Below are 11,118 nucleotides of genomic sequence, written 5' to 3'. Positions count from 1 at the left end.
TCTTAAGTCCTTATTGGCAACATTTGTACGTGAGCTTTTATGTATGTGCCATTATAATGGTAAACATTTACTTAGAAAATGCATCATGTTGATGGAATAATGCTGAGATCCTACCTCCTCACCACAGAACTTACCTGCATTTAAAATTTACTTCCCATCATCAACTCTAAGTGTGTTCAGAAGATGATTCACAAGAAAAGATACAGTCACAATAAAAAGAAAATGTGGTTTAAAATAAAATATTAATAATTTTGTATTCTAGTTGATAAACAAAATGTTTACGCAATGTATTTCTCTCTTTGCATATGAATGAGCGATGATACCATTGCCCTTCTTTGTATTTTGCTCTTCATCAGAATTCACCAGAAAATTCACTCCCTTTGGCCATTTCAAGCATGGGCAAAACTAGGCTGGAGTAAGGGCTGTGACCCAACAACTTTGGGGCATCCAAGAAACGTCCCTGGTATAACTCCTGGAGTCATCATGCACAATAACTTGTGCTAGTTGCTTATAAACCCTCAGCTGGTTTAGCCGTGCTACAGTGCCATGGAGACTAGCTACAGAAACATTTAGTGAGGTGGTCATCAGAAGGTGAATAGGATGAAGGGATAAGGAGGTGGGGGAAATTAGAAATATATGATAACCTGTTGTTGATTGAACAATAATTTTCTTGCTGTTAAATTAGTAATACTGCACTTCCCAGTCTCCAAAATCTCTATTTTTTCAGTTCATCGGCCAAGTTCATTTTTGCTGTAGCCCACTGTTTCCATAAGTTCTGTTTTTCTGTGTCCTAGTCTTTCCGATATGACTCTTTCAGATCTTCTAAGTCTGCTAAATGCTGTTTCTTCTAATTGAAATGTCTTCCCTTACTCTCCAAAAAAACAGGCTCCTATTCATCTCTCAAGATCAAGCTTAGATATGTGTCCCTCTGTGAAGCCTCTTCTGACCAAGTCCAGTAGAACGAATCACTCTTTTTCTCATACCATGATTCAAATGAGTCTTGCATAGTATTTCGGTCTTTTCTTCCTCTTCTACTAGATTACAAGCTTCTTGAGAGTTGAATCTGTGTTATGTTTTTATTCTATCCTCAGTGCCTCTTATAGAAGCTGGTTCTAGGGTACTGAATTGATTTGTTGATTAATTAATCTATTGATTATTGCATCTGTCTTGGGTTCTCTGCTGTTCTTGAGACCCCTACTTTATTCTGAAGCACTTTTTTCTATTCTTTCTGAATTTTCAAAAATGTATTTATTAGAAGTTCATGAGAGCAGCTTGTACCTATTTTGAAGTCTGCCTTCTTTACCAAAAATTTAAGCTGTATCATGACCCAGTCTCACTTGAGAATTGTTACCATCAATGGTGGATGATACCACTCTCTGGAGTATGTCTGTATTACTTTGTTTCTTTCTAATGATCAGAGATAAGCTATTTTGAAAGCTTTTCTCGCGACTATTACTTTTTTTTCTTACTGAAAGATTTTGCAATTAGAACAGATAATCTAAAATGACATGGGTTTATAAATAAAATCAGGACAGCAATTTGTTACTGTTTCTGCTGAATTTGAGAATGCTTTCCTGTCTAAGCCAGCCATGTTCTCTGTCTGAAGATGAAAAATTTTAATTGTCAATAGTCCCTAAGTTGTCATCATGATTTCTCAATAATTGCTAATTCTCTGTAGGTTTTTTCCTATCTACTATACCTGGGAGAAAAGTATTCTTCACTTATTATTACTTATTATTTTTTCCAGGCAGCATTTGGAAGTATTCCACCTGTGATGAAACTCAATTGTAACTTCCTTTTGTCTTGCCTAGAATTCAGAGACATGATTTTTTTCTATTTTATGTGTGGATCTAAATGTATCAAAAGACTAATACGATATAATTTCAAAACAAAAGGAGCTTTTATAAAGGAATTTCATTTACTTATTTTTTCAATTTAGTGACAGAACATTACAGAAAAGAGATCAGCAAACTTAGGCCACCTTGTTTAAGAAAAATAGTTGAATTTATCAGTCTTATTGTACCTATGGGAAGGAAATTATTATTACATGATAGCATTTGAGAGATCTCAGGCCCCATTTGGGGATTTTTTCATAAGCTCCCCTATAACATAGCTCCATCTACTTTTCCTATATAAAGGACAAACCATGGAATCACTCCCTCCAAACAATCATCACCTATAGGTAAGAAGAGGTTTTATCCCCCAACCCGTTACTGACAATGAGACTACAGGGCAGGCAACTTTAATAGTTGTTCTAATGCAAGTTTCATTACTATATGTGTGTGTGTGTATATATATATATATATATATATATATATATATATATCTTTTTTTTTTTTTTTGAGGCGGAGTTTCACTCTGTTGACCACGCTGGAGTGCAGTAGTGCGATCTTGGCTCACTGCAGCCTCCACCTCCCAGGTTCAAGCGATTCTCCTGCCTAAGCCTCTCAAGTAGCTGGGATTACAGGCGTGAGCCACCACACTCCGCTAATTTTCGCATTTTTAGTAGAGACAGGGTTTCACCATGTTGGCTAGGCTGGTCTCAAACTCCTGACCTCAGGTGATCCACTCACCTCGGCCTCCCAAAGTGCTGGGATTACAGGCATGAGCCACTGCACCCAGCCTCATCACCTTATATTAGAGTTTCCTGATTCCTGATCTTATTTTCCTCTTTAGAACAACTCTTAGTACCCCTTTCATAAGTATTCAGTTCCTCCTCCCAACATTCTGTTATTGTCCTTAACATCTGTTTATAATTATATCATGGATCTCAGACTAAACCTGGAAATAATTTGCTGACCTTGCCAACTATATTCCTACTCCTCTTCCCAATCCTTCAAATTACTATTGTTGCTGTCACAGAGAATTATTAGGTTGAATATTAGATGGAGAATATTTCAACAATCTTAGCAAGAAATAGCTGGACTGTGGCAGTGGCAGTGGACATAAAAAGTTCACATTTAAGAACCATTTCAGAGTTATAATCAAATAATTTGATAATGGGGTGATGAAAAAGGAAGAAGCTGGTAAGCAGAAATGGAAATCAGACTGCTCTTCTAGTTAATAGCTACTGCAGAAACTTGAAAGGAAAAGGTGAGCATGTGTGTATGTGGTACCGTGGGAATCCATCAAAACAGCTAAGGATGACTAAATTGTTTGTCTTACATTAGATCATTTTTGACCTATATAGTTTCATTTGTTTCAACCTAAAAGAACTAAACCCAGAAGGAGTCATTCTTATCATTGACCATCTCGTTGGTACATTCACAATTTTCCATCTCCAATATTCCTTCTACATTTTTGTGCGTACTGAAAAACAGTGGTGAGTAGTACGAGCCTCCTTAGATCTCTAAACTACCAGTAAATCTACAGATGCTTTCTTTTTAATAATAAAAATGCTAGATAAGTGCACTTTCACAAAGATTATAGCATATTATCCTCACAGTAATATCCCCAGGGAAGATATTATCCTCATCATACATATGGAAACAAGCTCAAAGAGGTTAAACGGCTTGTCTGATGACAAGTGGAACATAATGACCTCTAAGTACTCTCGCTGTTCTTTCCACTTTGTGTCTACTGCCCATCTATGAAACAGAAAGGAGGAGGTTATTTTCCATCAGCTATGTGCAGTTAGCAGAGAAAACAAACAAGGCTGACTTTTATTTCTTACATAACGATTATCTCAAAATTGTAATTTTTTTTACATGGGTTTGAATGCTTGTAGCAGCTTAAAAGTATTAAAATTCTCATTGTGTACCTTTTTAAAAGTAATTATATCCATAGACTTCCTCTTACATTACATACTATGGAACTTCAGTGTGGGGAAGACCACTGGACACCCTCACAGTAAAGAAACTTCTCCTGTTCTTCTGCCAAAATTTGCCTTTCCTGGTGTTACCTGCTTTCGCCTCGTGACTGCATGTTGTCTAGAGAACATACCCAGTGCATTTTCTTTGTTTCACAGAAGAGGCCTGCAGAAGACTTTGGATTTTAATTTGAAAAATAAATAAATGCCCTTGAAAAAGGATGAATGTATTCCCCTAGGCCTCTTTCATTAATATGAGCTTCCTAAAATACAGAGTTCAGTAGTGAGATTGAAGGTTAGAGTCAGAAGACCATACAGACTTGGAGAGGCCTTAAAAAATAAGAAAGAAAAATGTGGTTTATTAGTTATACTAGTTACAGAATGAACAGCATATTGTATGTGCTGTGTTAGAGGTATGTTATGAATAACAAAAGCCCTGGAGCATTTACATATTTGTTTTCAGCAATCCTGGCAGTTGGATTTCACCATTCTATGCCTCTTTGCCAGAATCACTAAACACTGGTACATATGGCATCTGAAGTACCATATGCCATAGAAAATGTTAGCTGATGCCTATACTTCTATATTATATTTTTATTTCAGATTTTTGCAGTTTGAACAAAGAATAGTAGAAAAAACAAAATATTGGACAAGCAGTAAACAGTAAAGTGAAAAAAATGCCTTCAGAGAAAGCAAATAAAGGAAATGCATCCACCATGAGTTAACATGGCTATATGGTAATGAGTCAAATATGGGAAGTAATTGTTTTGCATGAACGAATTTCCATAGCCTTTCATTCTATTATTTTGGAGCTAAAGGCTGCAGCATGAAGAGTGAAGGCTGACATATTATTTTTACCTTATTCTTTCTGACATTTCTTGCTAGAATCAGAGTCTTCATTTGATTGAAGTTAATTAGCATGAAGGCGATAGTCAGCAATGTATAATAACCTAGTTAAAACAGAAAAATTCAAATATAAGAAATTATTTTGCAATATTTATTCAGGTTATTAACTGGGATTTTCAGTTAATACCTAGGGTTTTTGTTTTTGTTCTTAAACACAGCAAAACTATAACATTAAAATCAATAATAATTGAATAGCTAGATTTCTCAAATCAAGTAAAAATTTCATGGCCAACCTTTTATCAATAAGAAAATTATCAAAATAGCTAGATAGCTGGATATGTAACGGGTAAGTGATGGCCCACTGGGAATGACTTGATAAATATATTAATTCCAGAAAAAAATGCTCATTCACAATTTTCCAAACATTGTTATAATAGCCTCAAAAACTAGAGGCAAACTTCTTAATCTGAATTTGGATGATGGTGTGGAATAGGCAAGTGATCCAAAATTGTGGAAACTGATAAGATGTCAAGATAAATGACTCAGTGTTGGAATTAATTTAATGAAATAGGAATGAGGGAGAAAACATGTTAGCATAAAGTGTAAATGTTGTAATATTTCAGCTTAAAATCATCTAGCAATATTAATAGTTTTAAAGTACATTTGTGTGGTGTCTTATAGCTTAAAAAGCATGTTCACATTCTTTCTCATGTAAAATAAACAATGATGCAAGTTAGATCCTAATGCTTTCCTATTTCACAGATAAGAAAACCAGCTCAGAAAAGTTGCCTTCTTGTCCTTATGTCCTAACTACCTACTGAAATTACCTCCCATTGTAGAAGTAATCCTGCTACAAATTGGAAGATTAAAAACAACATACCTTTTCAGTAGAATCCTATATTGCCCAATGAGACCCAAAATTGAATGTGACGTAGAATCTCATGCTTTCTTAAGAGTTGCTCTTCATGGGGGCTATTAAGAAGTCTGTGTAAACTTAGGGCTGTATTTTCTGTCGCTATCATTTCAACAACAAGAATCCCAGGCTCCCAAACGTACACAAAGAAACCAAACGTACATGAGGGTTCTTCTATAATACCAGTGTGATCCTCACTTAAAAGAGCTCTAAATCTAAACATGTAACAAAGTATATGTATTTGTTTCCTAGGGCTGCCATAACAAGTTACCACAAACGGTGGTTGAAAACAACCAAAATGAGTTATCTCATAGTTCTGGACACCAGAAGTCCAAAATCAAGGTGTCACTCTCTTTGAAGGCTTTAGGGGGAAATTCTTCCTTGCCTCTTCCCTGATGGCTCTAGGTTATTTCCTGGCTTGTGGCTGCATAACTCCCATCTCTGCCTTTGTCTTCTTATGATCTTCTCATCTTCCTATGTGTTGCTGTCTTGTGTTTCTCTTAAAAGGATGTCATTGGATTTATAACTCATTTACATAATCCAGGTTGATCTCATATTGAGATGCTTAATTGCACCAGCAAAGACCCTTTTTCCAAATAAAGTCACATTCTCAGTTTCTGGGGATAAGGATATAGACATATCTTCTGAGAGTGGCATCATTCAACCTCCTACAGTCCACCCTCTGGCCCCCCCAAAATTCACACCTGTCCCACATATAAAATATACTCATACCACTCATATTCTCCAAAGTCTCAACCATTACATCATCCATTCTAAGTACAAAGTCCCATCTAAATATCATCAGCTCAAAAGTCCCAATCTCATCAACTAAATCAGGTACAAATTAGTCTGTGAGTGTATTAGTTTGCTCTCACACTGCTATAAAGAACTACCTGATACTGGATAATTTATTAAGAAACGAGGTTTAATTGACTCACAGTTCCAGAGACCGTACAAGAGATATGGCTGGGGATACCTCAGGTAACTTATAATCATGGTGTAAGGGTGAAGTGGAAGCAAGCACCTTCTTCACGTGGCAGACCAGAAGGACGACAGAGCAGAGGGGAAAGCGCTACACATTTTTAAACAACCAGATCTCGTGAAAAGTGTATCACGAGATAGCACTGGGGGGATGGTGCTAAACCATTAGAAACCACCCCCATGATTTAATCACCTCCCACCACTCCTGACTGCCAACAAGATCACAATTCAACATGAGATTTGGATGGGAACATAAAGCCAAACCATGTCACTAGGTATGATCCCTTCTGGGAAAAAAACTTTTCTCTTTCTGTGGACATGTAAAACAAGAAAACAAATTATCTGAATCCAAAATACAATGGTGAGATGGGCACAGACATTAAATATAGATAGTATAAACTTTCTCATTCCAAAAGGGAAAAATTGGAAGAGATAAAGAGCCACCAGTTCCAATTCAGTTTGAAACGGGACAATTTTGTTAGATTTCAAGGCCCGTGAGTAATGCTCTGTGCCTTGATGCTGTGCCATCTGAAATTGTGGCAGCTCCTCAGGCCTCTGTTCCACCTGCACGGTCTCCTCTAAAGGAATAATAAAGAGAGTTATTATTCCTTTTGCTTAAGTGGGAGCACATGTTTGCAGTTGCAGTTTCCTGCCAGTGTAGTTTTGGAAGCTCAATATCTTTCTCTCATGTTGTCCTTTCTCTATTCCTTTCAGTCCAAGCTAGGAGTGTTCCTGCTGATATGACATTCTCAATAAATTTGTGGATCTCCTGTGTATGTCACAAGGGTCTATGGCATTAGACAAGAGAGTCCTCCATAGATCTTTCCTGGATAACCCCATCTCTATCCCTGGCTTCCACTGAGATGGCTGAGTGGATCCATTAATCACACACCTAAGTGCATCAATAAAAGTTTATCCAAGCATTTCCTTGGCATCTTCTACATTGCACACTTTCCTGACAGTGACTTTCCTCATTTTAGCATGCTTTACAATCTGGATAGACCAATAACCTCCTGATTTATCAAGTGCAAATTCCTTTTTGCTTAACTTTCTTACTTTATCTCTTTCTTACTGCTTTTTACTAAGCAGGAAAAAAAAATAGGCCGCACCTTCAATGCTTTATTTGGGAATCATTTTAGCTACCCATCAAATTTTATTGTTTCTAATCTCTGTTTTCTCCTCAACTACAGAACACAATACAGCCAAGTTTTCTGCCACTATATAACAATTCCTCAGTTATGTATAAAGTGTTTTCAATCTCGATAACATGTTCCTCATTTCCTGACTCCTTAACAGAATTGCCTGTAACATTCCGATTTCTACCCACAGTCTCTTCAAGGCAATCTAGGGTGTTTTGTTTTGTTTTTTATTATGTACCCTAATTTCCTCCAGCCTCTACCCATTAACCAATTGTTATATAATCACACTAATTATGACCTCTGAATATTGGCGCCTAGGTTGTTTACTTCTTCACAGCAGGCAAGGACCCATTAACTTATAAGCATAATAGGGCCAAACTCAAATTTTCGTATATCTCATTGTTTTAAATATTCCACAAATAAGCATATTTTAGACGTTTAGAGCCTGTTTGCTTTGCATGCCTCATGGAAGTGCACACAGCATCTGCTAGCCATAGGATAAACTCCAAATCTGTAAAGATCCCAAACTGCTGCTATGCTCTGGAACCCTCTCACCTAGAGAATCTCTTGTGGGCTACTGAGTGACATCATGTAGACACATAAGTTCTGTCTCCTAAGCCCTCTCCCACAGAAGTACTCTGTCTTCTTTCCCTTCAGAGTGGTGGCCCCCACACCATAGCCTCTGGACAGTCTCATGCAGTGAGAGACTTCTAATATACAAATCTGTCAAGGCATTGTCCTGATAAAGCCTGCATGTGGTACTGCCACCCCATGCCCATATCTTTTATCACCCCATAAATATCTTGAATTTCCCACAAGTGGCAATGAGAATAGGATATCCACTTCCATATTTTTAGACATTTGTTGCCACCTTCCAGTACTACAGTGTTTTGTTTAGAATGTTGCTTTAAATAAAAACAACAGTATGTAACTTCTTCAGATTATCTTCTTTCACTCAGCTTAATTCTTTTGAGATGCATCCAAGAATTGTATACGAGACCAGTTTCTTTCTTTTTCTTGCTGAGTAGAAAGTATTCCATTATATGTATATACCGAAGTGGTTTATCAATTCATCCACTGAGGATGTTATGCTGGTTTTCAGTTTTTAGAAATTACAAATACAGCTGCTGTGAATGTTAGTTAATAAGATTTTGTGAATATGTTTCATTTCTCTAGGGTAAATACCAAAAATATGGGATTGCTTGGTTATGTAAGTGTATGTTTAACTTTTTTTAAAATTGCTAACCTATTCCAGACTTCCTGAACCATGATCTAACCACCTCCCACCAGTCCTGACCTCCAACAGTCAGGATCACAATTCAACATGAGATTTGGGTGGGAACACAGAACCAAACCATGTCACTAGGTATGATCCATTCTGGAAAAAATAGTTGTCTTTCTATGGACATGTAAAACAAGAAAGCAAGTTATCTGAATCCAAAACACAACGGTGGGACAGGCACAGACATTAAATATAGACAGTATAAACTTTTTCATTCCAAAAGGGAAAAATTGGAAGGGATAAAGAGTCACCAGTTCCAATTAATTTTGAAGTAGGGGACAATTTTGTTCAGTTTCAAGGCCTGTGTAACTCCCATAAAGAATGTATGAGAGTTAAAATTTCTCTGCATCCTCGTCAGCAATAGGTATTTTCAATATTCTTAAATTTAACTATTCAATATTGAAAACTATGTGGTTTTAATTTTCATATCTACAATGATGAAAAACAGTAGATATCCTTTTGTGTGGTTATTTGTATCCGTATATCCTCACTGTTGAGTATCTGTTCAAATCATTTACCTATATTTTAATTGAGCTTTTTATTTTCTTACTGTTGAATTTTGAGGGTTCTTTTTCTATTTTGGACAGAAGTCCTTTGTTGGATATATATGTTGAAAATATTTTATCCTAGTACATAGCTTATCTTTTCATTTTCTTAACAGTGTCCTTCCGAGAGCAAAAAGTTTTAAATTTTTATTAAAATCCAATTTACCTTTTTTATAAATGAATAGCACTTATGATATCATGTCTGATAACTCTTTGATATCTTGCCTAACCCCAATTCATGTGTTCTTCTAAAAGCTTTATAGTTTTAGGTTTTACATTTAGATCTATTATATACTTTGCATTAATAGTGATACAGCCTTTCCGCGCTACCTACAGAAGGGTCCATACAGCTTTGTTGTGAATTCCCGTCGTAACTTAAAGGGAAACTTTCACAATGTCTGGAGCCCTTGATGTCCTGCAAATGAAGGAGGATGTCCTTAAATTCCTTGCAGCAGGAACCCACTTACGTGGCGCCAATCTTGACTTCCAAATGGAACAGTACATCTATAAAAGGAAAAGTGATGTGATCTACATCATAAATCTGAAGAGGACCTGGGAGAAGCTTCTGCTGGCAGCTCGTGCCATTGTTGCCATTGAAAACCCTGCTGATGTCAGTGTTATATCCTCCAGGAATACTGGCTAGAGGGCCAAGCTGACTTTTGCTGCTGCCACTGGAGCCACTCCAATTGCTGGCCGCTTCACTCCTGAAACCTTCACTAACCAGATACAGGCAGCCTTCCGGGAGCCATGACTTCCTGTGGTTACTGACCCCAGGACTGACCACCAGCCTCTCACGGAGACATCTTATCTTAACCTACCTACCATTGCTCTGTGTAACACAGATACTCCTCTGCGCTATGTGGACATTGCCATTCCATGCAACAACAAGGGAGCTGACTCAGTGGGTTTGATGTGACGGATACTGGTCCGGGAAGTTCTGCCTATGCGTGGCACCATTTCCCGTACACACCCATGGGAGGTCATGCCTGATCTCTACTTCTACAGAGATTCTGTAGATTGAAAAAGAAGAGCAGGCTGCTGCTGAAAACACTGTGACTAAGGAGAATTTTCAAGGTGAATGGACTGCTCCAGCTCCTGAGTTCACTGCTACTCAGTCTGAGGTTGCAGACTGGTCTAAAGATGTGCAGGTGCACTCTGTGCCTATTCAGCAGTTCCCTACTGAAGACTGGAGCGCTTGGCCTGCCACAAAAGACTGGTCTGCAGCTCCCACCACTCAGGCCACTGAATGCGTAGGAGCAACCACTGAATGGTCTTAAGCTGTTCTTGCACAGGCTCTTAAGCAACATGGAAATAAGGTTGATGAAAAATAAATATCAGTTTCTAAAAACAAACAAAAAAAGATATAGGTGTAAAGTTTAATTTTTCCTTTTGTTATGTTTTGTTTGCATGTGGGTGTTCAATTGTTCCAACACCATTTATTTTTTCAAAGAAACCAAACCTGTTCTTTCTCTATTTACTTATTTTGCACCTTTGCCAAAAATCAAATAGTTATACCTATATGGATTTACTTCTTGATTGTCTATCCTGTTCCAGGACTACTCTAGACTGATGTATGAGTCTGTTTCTTTGCTAATACCACATTT

General features: G+C 37.3%; 1 pseudogene; it reads left to right on the top strand.

Moving 5' to 3' along the window:
- Positions 1-9,894: 9,894 nt before the first annotated feature.
- LOC107974080 (small ribosomal subunit protein uS2-like) lies at positions 9,895-10,791 on the top strand (annotated as a pseudogene).
- The last annotated feature ends 327 nt before the right edge of the window (positions 10,792-11,118 follow it).

This window comes from Pan troglodytes, chromosome 3 (genome assembly GCF_028858775.2).
Source record: "Pan troglodytes isolate AG18354 chromosome 3, NHGRI_mPanTro3-v2.0_pri, whole genome shotgun sequence".
Classification (NCBI taxonomy): domain Eukaryota; kingdom Metazoa; phylum Chordata; class Mammalia; order Primates; family Hominidae; genus Pan; species Pan troglodytes.
This window is presented reverse-complemented; position numbering and strand designations above follow the sequence as displayed.